This window comes from Monodelphis domestica, chromosome 3 (assembly GCF_027887165.1).
Source record: "Monodelphis domestica isolate mMonDom1 chromosome 3, mMonDom1.pri, whole genome shotgun sequence".
NCBI lineage: Eukaryota > Metazoa > Chordata > Mammalia > Didelphimorphia > Didelphidae > Monodelphis > Monodelphis domestica.
Genome location: NC_077229.1, coordinates 237,748,139 through 237,761,998, shown reverse-complemented (window position 1 = coordinate 237,761,998; position 13,860 = coordinate 237,748,139).

Below are 13,860 nucleotides of genomic sequence, written 5' to 3'. Positions count from 1 at the left end.
AATGTTTTTGGTTCTTATTCTTTCTTTTTAATTCAGGAGTTCCAATATAATTCTCACCATCCTGACTTATTCTTAACTTTGCTCTGAAGCCACCGAAATTCAAAAAGTGATTTAATTCACAATATATTACTGAATCCTTCAAAGAATTTCTCTTCATTGTCTGAGGCAGATAAAGTGAAGTAGGGGATGAGATTCTGGACCTAAAATCAGTTAAGATCTGTGATAAAATCAGCTGACTATACTTACCAAGTGTGTGACCCTGAGCAAGGCATTTAACCTCTGTTTAGTTTCCTCAACTGTAAAGTATGTATATTAAGAACCTACCTTCAAAAGCTCTTGTAAGGCCTGATTGAGATAATTTTATTTTATTTTTTTGAATTGAAATTTTTATTTAATTAATTTAGAATATTTTTCCATGGTTACATGATTCATGTATATGTGTCATTGATCAAGACCTATTTCCATAGTATTGATAATTGCACGAGGGTGATCACGTAGAGTCTACATCCCCAATCATATCCCCATTGACCCATGTGATTAAGCATTTGTTTTTCTTCTGTGTTTCTACTCCCACAGTTCTTTCTCTGGATGTGAATAGTGTTCTTTCTGATTAAGATAATTTTAAAGGACATAGAATATAATAGACACAAAAATGCTAGTTATTGTTATTGTCATTATCACTATCATTAGTAGTAATAGTAATAGTAGTACTTCTAACACTAACCCTACTATTACTACTTCTACTGCCCCTGCTGCTGCTGCTGCTACTACTACATCCAATACTAATGCTGCAGTTTTAGTTATTTTCATGATGATCCTTTCACAAATATTAAACATAAATGAAGACCCAAAAATAGAATAGTGAAGGAAGGAGCAATATATCCCAACTGTATCCCACTAAACTTGTGGGTTTTAAATTTAATAATCAATAATTAAATAGTATTTTTAAAAGTTGAATTAATAATTAGGGTAAAAGAACTGCCCAAATTCAGCCTGGTTGCAGGTCCAAAAAGAGAGGCAGAGGGAGGAGTTACAGCCACTTAAATGCAATCATGCAAAACTCAGAGATGTAGGAAAAGGGCATTTGGGGAAATACTAAGAGACTTCTAGGGAATGAAGTCCAAAGGCTCAAAATCTCCATTTATACAAACTCAAACAAAAATCTTTAAGAGAGACAGACCAAGTAGTGATCAGAATTCCAAAGAGATGATAATAGATTTTTTCCAAATTCAAGATATTTAATTAAAATTACAGACAGTTACAAATCCAAGAACTGTAGGACAGGTGTTAAATCTGTCTCTCTGATCAAAGAGAAGTATCCCTCTTTCTAATCATGTGTATTGAACATGTATGTGCTCATGGAACTGTCATGATTGAGTAGGGGGAGATTTCAGATTCAGCCCACTGGACCTGACCAATATTGAACCGGTAGCTCTGTCACCACTACCCCAGAGCATAATGATGTCATAAATGAGTGATCAGACAGAGATGCTGGATCTCCAGTGGAGCAGCAGAGAGTATTCTAGATCTCTACATATGGAGGCTTCTAAGTGAGTGATAGCTACTGGAGATGGCAAGTTATCGATTGCAGTACCACCTAGGAGCAGGTCTACAGTTGTGTTGGCCAGGTGTAAACCTAGGTCCAAAGCTTACCAAGAAACTTAGGCAAAATCAAGTAACCATGGAAAAATATTCTAAATTAATTAATTAATTAAATGAAATTTTCAAATTAAAAAAAAAAAAAACTCAGACAAGCATAATAGTGATCAGACCATACCCTAGAATGGACAGCTTAATCAACACTGAATATTTTTAGTTTCCTGGACTGAAAAGGCTAGTATTCATGAATAAAAAATTACTTATCCTTCAAAGAACACAATAGTAGGACCCCAGACTCTACTGACCAGTTTAATATAAGAGACCAACCTCCTCTAAAAGTATTCAGAGCTGAGTCCTAATATTAAGTCCCAAATCATGAATCGAGGATAAAAGAATTTGCTAAGATATTGGACATATACACATGAACATATGTTTGTATGTACATTGTGTATACATACACATAACTAGCTAGAAGTCTATAAATCCAGACCAACATGTCTACTACATATACGCATATATGTCTCTATATGGAAGCTGAGGCAAACAGGGTTAAATGACTTGTCTAGAGTCATAGAGCTGATAAGTGTCTAAAGCCATATTTGAGCTTAGAAAGATAAGTCTTCCTGACTTTGGGACCAGTTTTCTATCCATTGCTCCATCATATTGTATGTATATGAATATATGTATACATGTATAAAGCCTCAAGAAAGCCTGAGTCCGAATTTAGCCACAGATACTAGCTGGATGAATTTAGGAAATTAAGTCATTTAACTCTGTTTGTCTCAGTTTTTTCGACTATAAAATGAACTGGAGAAGGAATGGAAAACTACTACAGGTTCTTTGTCAAGAAAACCCTACATGGGGTTGAATCCTAAAATCAACCAAAAATAGTTATGGATATAAATTTAAAATTTTTCATTTATACAGATATGCAACTATGAGGATATCCCAAAAGTCTCGATAAAACTTTGAATTTTCATAATTTCAGAAATCTTAATTCTCCGAATTTCCAAAAGAAATCATTTTTAAAAGTTCAGTTCTTTTACATTTACAGATTTTTGTGACTTTTTAAATAATATATTTTAAGCTTAATTTTATGAATACATAACCCAAAGTCATTGCACATATGTCCCAACATCTTTTATAGAATGCTTTCTCAGACTGGTGTATTTGTGGAGAGAGACCTCTTCTTTGTTCATTTCAGTGACCTGATCTATCTCTTAGATTTTTTCTTGTCAAGTCAAATAAAAGTTGTTACAAATGCAACACAATTTCATTCTTTGGATAATAGTAAGCCTATACTTACAGATATAATCCTCTTCATTTTTATATAATGGCTGATGGAAGTTTTAAAATGTAAAATACCAAATCTATGACTAAAACTTAAAAAAGCAAACTCTCACCACTATATAGTAATAGAGGGAATTTAGTTATCTCAGAATTCCCTAAAGACATGAACTCATTGAAAAAATAACAAGTACACTGAACTTTTTAAAAAAGGTACTTTAAAAATACTAGTAAAAATAATTTGAAAATAAATGCTATAACAAAGGGTATCTAATCACTAACAGATATATTAAAATACCAATAATGATAAAGAGGCTTACTTGTAGTAGGAGAGGGGCTTATGAATATATCTCTAGTTAGAACATAGCTTTGCTAAATAAATGGTAAGCTACATTATTAATTTATCAAATCACCCACCAATGGTCATCTTTTAGGTAATTTTTAAGGGCTATTCCATGAAATAGAAAGTGTCATCTTTTGTGTTTTTTTAACAAATGTGTTCTTTTGCTAGTTAAATCAGAACTGATTTAGGGGCTTCAAAATCACATTTAAACTAGATATCCTATGAATTTAACACCTAATCTACTTAAATATTTATGCATATTTCTCCTAAATACCCCCTTTTCATTTATCTCCATAAATTTTCCTTTAAGGAAAATGAACATATAACGAGCTAATGAGATTTGAGTTCAATGAGAGAGTGATTAACACCTCATGATATCCAAGGCTTCCCTACCTGTTATTTTACTTATAAAGAGATAACACCTTTTGGTAATTCTCAAGCACATCAAGATAATGAAGAAGATATTTTAGGTTCATTTCCATACTAAAATTATTCTTAGTTTCTGGGAAGCCTACCTTTCATGTGTATATCTGAATTTCAAGCAGTATGTTTTCACAAAATCTCTCTCATCATCCTTGTTGACTAGATGAAGAAATGTAATCTAAATGAAAATACAGTTGAATAGACTTAAAAATGGATAAATAACTAGACTCAAAGAGGAGTCATTAATGGATCAATATTAGTATGGACAAAGATGAGTTCCTTAGAATTATGATAATCATCCAGGGGTGTTCACCATGTATTTTAAGGGCATGAATGCATCAATAATCAATAGTTTACTAAAAGTCTAGACAAAAATAAAATAACCCTTTCCCTCTAGTAAATTGTAGTCTAAAGATTATAACAACATGCACCTACACAATGATACCTCAGTTTTCATTGACATTGGTTATTGTTGATTTCGGTTTTCCTTGATTTTTTTCTGGTAAAAAAATTGTCTTTGTTTTCCATGGTTGCCTTGGATTTTGTTGGTCTGCTCACATACCCTTGCTGTTAATTTTGCCAAAATGAAACTGCTAATTTAGCAAAAACAGAGACCAACCCATGTATTCTCCTTCTCAGTGTGGCATTGTTTCTCTGTATGAGCATCACCCCACCCAAGTAAAAAAATTGCATTCAAGGATCAGGTGGGTGCTCTGTCAAAGAGCCCAAAGCCCAAGTCAACATTGGTCTCTTCTGACAGCAACAGAACTCTCAGAGGCATTGAGGGCAGCTTACTGCTCCTCTGCATGATCAAATTCTCAAAGTTTTGCTGCTAAACTTGCTGATGACCTTGAGCCACTTCTAATCTCCTCATCTCCTCATCTGCCTTGATGTGGATGCTGTCCAGGAATATTCTTCAAGTCCTTGGAGTTGGGGGAGTCATTGCTGCTGAGGACAGCCAAAAGGTAGGCAGCCCAGTAGTGCATCCTGATGGTCTGGGTTCAGCTCAGGTGCATATTTATTCTTTACATTAGTCTTTTATATTAATTTTATGTTAGTTTCTTATTTTTTGTATTAAACCTATATATATTTAATTAATTGGATTTACAGTGATTGAAATAGAAATATTAATCTCAGTTTTCATCAGTTTCAGATTTTATGGATCATTTTCAGACAGAGTATCTATGAAAACTGAGGTATCGCTGTATAAGTATATGCAAAAAATACACAAAATAAATATAAGGCTTTTTAGAGAAAGCATTAGAAGTAGGATGTCATAAAATTATTTCATCTAGAAAGTGGCACTTGAATTAAGTTTTGATCAAAACTAGTAATTTCAAGGGGTCATGGTGAGGAGAAAATACATTTTAGCAATGGGAGACATCTAGTACAAAGGCTCAGAATTAGAAGATGAATTAATATGCATGAGGAATAGTAAGAATTCAAGTTTAACTGGATGATGCTATATATGAAGTAAGGGGTCATATATAGGGATGAAAAGATAAGTTAGGGCCAAATTTTAAAAATCTCTAAATACTGGTATTTATAATTGATCCTAGATGTAATGGGAAACCACTGAGGCTCATTTTGTAGAATTAAAGGGTCAAACCTGCATTTTCTATGTACAGAGGATGGATGCAGTGAAAGGGGAAAGCTATGGATAAAACAATTTGAAAGCTTTTGCATTAGTACAGTTGAAATGAAGGACAGAAAGAAAGAGGTGTTAACTTGAGTAAAGGAAAAGGGCACAGAATTTGGAATTATACTCAAAGGGCACTAAAAGACTGTCAGCCTTTTGTTCCTGCCATACCACTGCTGGGTTTGTACCCCAGAGAGATAATAAGGAAAAAGACATGTACAAAAATATTTATAGCTGCACTCTTTGTGGTGGCAAAAAATTAGAAAATGAGGGGGATGCCCTTTGGTTGGGGAATGGCTGAACAAATTGTGGTATCTATTGGTGATGGAATGCTATTATGCTCAAAGGAATAATAAACTGGAAGAATTCCATGGGACCTGGAGTGACCTTCAGGAATTGATGCAGAGTGAGAGGAACAGTACCAAGAGAGCATTATACACAGAGACTGATACACTGTGGTACAATTGAATGTAATGGACTTCTCTACTAGAAGCAATGCAATGATCCAGGACAATTCTGAGGGGCAAAGGAAAAAGACACTATTTACATCCAGAGAAAGAACTGTGGAAGTAGAAACACAGAAGAAGAAAAAAAACCTTCTCTATCACATGGGTTGATGAGGACATAACTGGGGACGTAGATTCTAAGCAATATAACATTAATGCAAATATTAATAATAGGTAAATAGGTCTTGATCAATGACACATGTAAAACCCAGTGGACATGCTCGTGGGCTATGGGAGGGGGTGGGAAGAGGGGAAGGAAAGAGCATGAATCATGTAACCATGGAAAAATATTCTAAATTAATTAATTAAATAAAAATTTTCAAATAAAAAAAGAAGCAAAAAAGAAAAAGGACACAGATGAGTGAAAGACATTACAGAAGTAAAATCAACAAGTTTTGGAAATTCTCATGGCATAGGTGATCTCTTATCTATTTTGTAAATATCACAAATATGGGATATATAACTAATATGTCATATATAGTACTAATATCTAACATTTTTTCACAGTATAGAAAAATGCGCTGAAGCATTTCAATTCCATTCAACAGGTATTAATTAAACACTTACTATGTTGAAAAAATCCATTATAGGTCCTAGGGACACAAAGTTGTAAATAAAACATTATTTTTCCTCAAAGGCCTTGCGATCTAAATAGAGTTCAAGAACATATAGATAACTAAACAAAATAATTTGAGAAGGAATGGAAGATTAATAATTTGTTGAATGTAAAGGCTATATACAGGAGGTAGCACCTGAGCAAAGTTGAGGTAGAAATAAATTCTAAAAGGAGAAGGTAGAGAAAGATTGCAAGTCTCTTCCCATTCTAATCTATTCTACATACTATTACCATTAATTTTCCTTAAACTTAGATCTGACCATTTTATTACCTTATTCAATGAACTTCAGTTATTCCTTTTGCCTCTATAATCATATGTAAACTCCACTTTCAGCTTAAAAACCCTTATGGCCCCAACCTATCTATCCACCCTCACTGAAAGTTACTCTTCCTCATGTGCTTTGCTATTCAAGCAAACTGGCCTTCTCTCTGTTCTAACATAACTTTCCATTTACTATCCTCAAGTCTTTTCATTGACTCTAAGTTATCTGAAAGAAAGGATTGGTTTGTTTGTTTGATTTTTCCTATATGGCATCTTTAGTAATTAGGACAACCAGAGTGAACACTTAATATATTCTTGTTGATGAGACTTGACTTGGCTGCCTGGAAGCCTGGAATGAACTTTCTACTCACTTTTGGCTCATGGAATCATTCTGATTCTTCCAAATAAAGCTCAAACTTATAATAATAATAACAGTAACAATAATGGAGAAAAAGAAGGAAGAAGAGAATGATAACAATAACAGGAAACAACTAACATTCATATAATACTGTAACATTTCCAACATTTTTTTAAATATTATCTTATCTGATACTCAAAACAACCCTGGGATGTAGATGCTATTATTATCTTTACCTTATAGTTCAGGAAACAGTCTGATAGAGTTAAGTAGCTTCCCTAAGGTGTTACAGCTAATAAGTTTATGAGACTGGATTTGAACTGAGGTCTTCCTGATTCTAGGTCTAGCACTCTATCTACTGAGCAACCAACCACCACCTCTAAATAAAATCATTTCTGATTCCCTCAAACTGCTAGTCCCATCTCTACTAAACTTTCTTGCATTCATCTTTGCATTTGTTCTTTTTGTATTGTTTCTCTGTGTTTCTTAATTTCTATCTATCTATTCATCCATTCATCCATCCATTCATCTAGCTAGCTAGCTAGCTATTCATATACTTATTGTCTCTCCAAGTAAATGCAAGACCATTTAGAATGAAGACTATTTCATTCTTTGTGTCTCTAGTGTCTAGAATGTAGTAAATGCTTAATTAGTCCATGTTGATTGATTGGGGGTTGTAGATGATATGTTGAGTTTGAGAAACAACTTGTAAGACTGAAATATAGTTTAAGAAAAGGTATATAAACTAAATTGGGGAAAGTAATTTGGAAACTGTGTTAAAAGTTTTAAATGCTAGGTTAGATTTTTTCATAGAGTAAATAGGCATCTATTGATTTGTGAATAGGGGAGAGACATGGTCAAATATGAATCTGAAGAATTTTAATTTGGCAGCTATATAGAGAAAGGTTTGGCCTGGGAGAAGATTAGAAGAAGAGAGACCAATTAGAGGGCTATTACAATAAACTGTGTGGGGAGTATCTTAGTCTTAGCATTGGGGAATAGCCATGTTAGTGATGAGGAAACAGAGCTGAAATTTATTACTAGGGAGCAATCTGAATAAATGTAAATGTCACATATGAGTTAAAATAGTTAATCAGTTAAATAAATACAACTATAGAAAATACATAGACTAACCAAGAAACAGTTAATATGTATTTAAGAACCTGCATTTTTTGGTGGAATAAATGTTCAATGAGTCAACAACTTTCTACAATAAACAAAAACTCAGATTAACTCTTGGGCTAAATTAAGACAGCATAGAGTCCAGAAAGAAAGATATAGTTAAACTACATCTGAAGTGTCATGTTCAATTTTGGTCATGATCTTTTTAGGAAAGCTTAGCTGAGTTCAAGTCCAGGCTCAGACACTTGCTGTGATAATGTGATCCTGGACCAAGTGTTTATAACTTCTGTTTGCCTCAATTGCCTCATCTATAAAATGAATATCATAACCGCACCTACCTCCCAGCATTGTGATGATTAAATTAAACAACATTTGTAAAGTGTTTGGCACAAAGTAAGTGTTTAATAAGTGCTTCTTCACTTTCTTCCCTCATGGATTTCCAAATAGATTACACATTTTTGAGAACAATGGACATAATTTATTTTGATGAATAGCATTTTAACCCCTAATAAAATGGTGGACAAATAATGAGTACTAAATAAATTTTACTGATAAAAAAAGTTTCGCTGATCAGAAAATGAAGAGGAAGATTTAAGCTCAATATAAATAAAATGTATGTAGAAATAAGCAATTAGGTTAAAGGAGAGAGGCAGGAGTAAAGTTGTATAGGTTATGGTATTTTCCTTTATATTATTGCATTGATCCCCTCTGTGGATGTTAGAAAAGAAAACATTGGTGGATGAGCTCCACTACTCAGAAAACTTAGTTTAAAAAGTAAAGTTATTACTCTATAATATTTTGTTAATGTGTAATAAAATACTCATTTTTGCACCTACTGCTACTTAATTTCACCCTTAATTTCTTATTAATATTCTTATCACTTTCTTATTTTGTTGGTCCCAAATGAAAACATTTATATTATGAATTAAACTACATTTCTTTCAAGAAATATACATCTAAAATGTATAGTATAGAAAATCTAATAAGAGACTGATGACTTATAACTTCTGAGGTCTGAACTCCCATCTCAGTTTACAACATTACTTTTACTAAGGGAACAGAAGCCATTGACAGAGTATAAGTAATTCCTCCTCTTTGTATTACCCATTCCCAAAGTCATGGGGCAGTGAAATATACAATTTATTCACTCTTCAAACACTAATCTCACTTTGATTCCAGTATATATAGTCAAGTCAAATCAACAAACATTTATCAAGTGTCTACCATTTAAGTATCTGTCCTATTCTGTAGGTGTCAGCAAAGACTTTTGAAATGGCTACTATGTGCCTCACAGAGTGCTGAGACTGTAGCTACATAACCAATTGATGTAATTATACAAGTTGCCATATGAACTTCTTTCACTTAAAGATTACTCCTGAGGAGAGATGCTAGAAATATTTTTTATACAAATAGGTTCTTTCCTGACCCTTCCCTGTTTTAAAATTTTCTTTGGGATACAGATCTAGTAATTTGACTGAATGTTATTCCTAATTTATATCTGTTCTGATGAGAAAAATAATGTTCAAGCATTGTCCACTACTTCCTCATCTTCCCTCCCTTTGTTTTACTTCTTCCATGACTCTTATTGTGAAATAATTTACCCTAACTTACCTTTTACCTTTTTTGCAGTATATTACTCTTCATTATCCCTTGATTTTAAAATATAATACATCATTATCAGCTTACTCCCTGCTCTCTGTCTACATGATGCTCTGATTCTCCTATTCATGGCTCTCATCATGATAACATACTTAATTATCTTTGGTACCTTAAGCATCCAAAGTACTTAAGGTGTTTTAGGTACTTCAAGTATCATATATATCTTAAACATTGTATAATTGGAATATAATTATACATTTATAAAATTGTTCTTGTTTGAGAGTAATTTTAGGATGAGAAACTTGCTACCTCTCTCAATCCAGAAAGTGAATTGTTTGGAGAAGTCACCATGGAGATGCCTGCAGAAACCTTAAACTGCACCAAAAGTTCCAGAATGAACTTTGGGATGTAGGGAAATTGAACTAGGAAGAGTTGAACATATTTGTTTTGTATGCATACTCTTATGCCAAAGGGGACTGCCCCCTAACTGGCTTTTTGTCAATATGCCTAGCAATCATTAGTTTTGTTCTCTTTCTTTTATTTCCCTCTTATCTCCAAATTTCCCCTTAAAAAGTGCAGTATTGTATGCATCTCTAGTTGAAGATGTAAGATGCTTATGTATACTGATTCCGTGGGGAAACTAGGCATGTAAATCTGGGAGATTTCTACATGCTTATTTTCCATTGGAATAAAAATGGGGGTTGTGTAATTGGAATCTGAACCCCAGAACTACAATTCCCAGTACCTCACTCTCCTTCTCATGTTATGTGCTGATTAGGCAGGATATAAATTTTATGTAGCCCCACTTGCTCTCTCTTCCTGTAATCAGGTTTGGTGTAGGTGGCATGAGGTGAGAGCCAGGAAACTATTGCTCATGTGGTCTTAATTTTGTTACATAATTAGGGTTTTTAACATCTATTTCCTTTTTATTCCTTCTACTTCAAGTGATATATACTTCAAGTTTGGGGGGAACTCAGGCTTTGGTAGCCTGAGACCCGTAAGAGAAAGTCAGGTTGACACACACTGGGTTTGGCCCCTTGGCCACAGTTTGGACTCAGTGCAACAGAAGCTGAAGTAAAGTCAAATGTTAGGGGGAAAGATTTCCAGTCACCAGCAGGAAAAGTGGGTAACCCTCAGGAGAAAGTCTTTTTCTACCTTCTCTCTTTGGCTTCTCAAGACTGAGAGAACATTCCTCTACCAGCCAAAAAAAGTCTTTTCCTCCTCAAGATTCTAATCCCTTGGGGTTTCCACCCCCCAACCCCCCCCCACAGGTGATCAGTTTCACACACTCTCCAGCCTGGCACTTTTTCTTTAGTGCCAACCTCTGTCACAACACTTTCCTCTGCAGAGATATGATTAACTATAATCATTCCCTTGAGTGTTTTTAGATTACCTTTTAAAGCTCTTCTCAAGTGTGAATTTGATCATTGGATTTTCTTTTTTTTTTTTTAGTTCTAGCCATTTTGTCAAGAATGTCTGGAATTCTTCCATATCATCAAATATGCATTTCTTCCCCTGGAGTATTAAGCTCAGACTTGCTTGGTAAGTGATTTTTGGTTGTAGGCCTAGATTATTTGCTTGGCAGAATATCATAGTCCTTGCCTTCTAATCCTTTAATGTAGATGATAATAAACCTGATTATGGTTCCATAATATTTGAATTGTTTGTATTTTATGGCTTCCTAAAATATTTCTTCCTTGACAAGATTTCTGGAATATAGTTATAATAATAATCAAGGGATTTTTAAATTTGGATTTTCTTCCAGGAGGTGATCAATGGGTTCTTTCAATTTCTATTTTCTCTTCATATTCATGAAAAGGAAGATAGTTTTATCTGATAATTTCTTTCAACATTGTGTCCAGGTTCTTCTTTTTTAAAATTATGACCTTCAGGCAATCCACTGATTCTTAGATTATCTCTTCTGCATCTATTTTTCAGGTCAGTTGTTTTTGTTGTTTGTTTTTAGTGAAAGATTTTAATTATCTTCTGTTTGTTTATTTTTTATTATTGTTTGTTCTTTTGAATTTGTTTTATTGTTTTCTGGTGTCTTTTGAAGTCATCATTTTTCATTTGTTCAATTCTAATTTTTAGGAAGTCATTTTTCTCTTTGAACTTTGTATTTCCTTTCTTCAGGCATGATTTTTCTATTTGAGGTATTACATTTCCTTTTTTTAAGAAACTATTATCTTCAGTAAATTTTTGTTCTATGCTATTGATTTTTTCTATTATTTTCTTTTCTAATTTTTCTTCTAAGTTTCTTATTTGCTTTTTTCTATCCTTTTTGGAGTTCTTCCAGGGGTTTGTTTTGAGCTTGACAACCTTTCATATTTTCTTGTAGGATTTTGCATGCTTTCATTTTTATAGTGCTTTTCCTTTCTGAGCTTGTATTTTGGTCATTTCTCTTGTTGAGATTTCTTCCTAGAATCAGCCTTCTTTTCTATCTTTTCCTCATTTGGAGGTTATTTTTCCTCTTGATTTTTTCTACATGTTGAAGCTTTTGTATTCCATGGTTGAACCATACCTGTTGTACTGTCTGGCTCAGCTATCTTGGTTTCAGATTGAGTATTCAGCAGAGGCAGCCTGGTTGGCTCATTATAGGGAGGTTTGCAGCAGTTCCATTCAACTGTTTGCAGATGAGTTCTGCCCAGTCCCACCAAAACTGGACCTTGTACTGAGTTCCTTCCACTACTGTCTGCATTGGGTCATGCCTGGCCTCTGTTCTGGCTGGATTATTTCCTGTCACTGCTGCTTCTTATCATATTGATTTCTGCTCTTACCCTGCTGAGGCTGGACTGAGCTGATGCCACTTATGCTATATTGTGTCCAATTTCTGCTGAGGCTTGTTGACTAAATTTAGTTAAATATTTTGAGATATAAAGGGGCCCCTAAAAGATCTGCTTCTGTTCAATGGGAGTAGGGAAAGTTTTGTATTTTTAAGATAATTAAGACTTGTTCACATATACATACATAGGTATATATAATTTGGAAAAAGATACTTAAATTACATTTGAGTTAATTGCTAATATTAATTACTAAGCATGTAAATTATTTTACTTTCCTTTGCCAATTTTCATTTCTAAAGGTTTTGCCCCTTAGGTAAATGATTGGTTGGGTCCTTGGGAGTTGAATATGAATATGGTGATTCTGGGTCAGCTGCTTGTGGCAGAAGATAGTAAAAGTCTGCATACTATCCAGTTATAATGATCACACAAGGGGGCCTTTTCTTCCTCACAGAAAATAGTACATGAGGGGCAGCTAGGTGGCTCAGTGGATAGAGAACCAGACATAGATACAAGAGGTTCAGGGTTCAATCTGGCCTCAGATGCTTCCTAGTTGTGTGATGACCTGCAAGGCACTTAGCTTCCATTGAATCGAAGATGAAAGGTAAAGATTTAAAAGTAGCATGTGTTGAGATTGCCAGTTTTAATCCTCCTCCATGAGTAAAAACTAAAGTAAAAAACTATCTCCTGACTTTTCAAAGATCTATGTGAAATATCTAGTGATCCCTATCCAATGCCTTGTAGCTCTTGTATGATTTTTTTTTAATCCTCTATAACAATTGACTCAAACTGACATCTAGTTAGTGGCTCAGTAAAACAAAAGGAATAGACTCTACTATTTTCTTCTTTTAATGTTGATCCCCTTGTGAGGTTTATTTCCTCACTATTCCTTGAATATGCCACACTTATTTGCTACTCCAACCTTAACTCATTCTGTTTTTCATTTTAGAAATTAGCTTTGAATTTCCTTATGCCTATTTCATTTCTACTTATCCTTAAAGTTCTCCTTAAGTTATGCTTATTCCTCAAGATTTTCAAGAGCTCATATTGATCTTTCTGAAACACAATTTTAATTTTTTTTTCTAGATTACAGTTTGATACAATTTTAATATTCCTTTTCTGACATTTTAGAGTCCATGTTCTCTTCCTCTTTCCTACCCCTCTTGCCTCCCAAAAAAGGCATATAATATGATATAGGTTGTACATGTTACCATATAATATATATTTCCATATTCATCATACTATAAAAGAAGACATGTATTACACTAGAGAAAAATTCAAGGAAGAAATAAAGTGAAATAGAATATGTTTCCATCTGCATTTAGA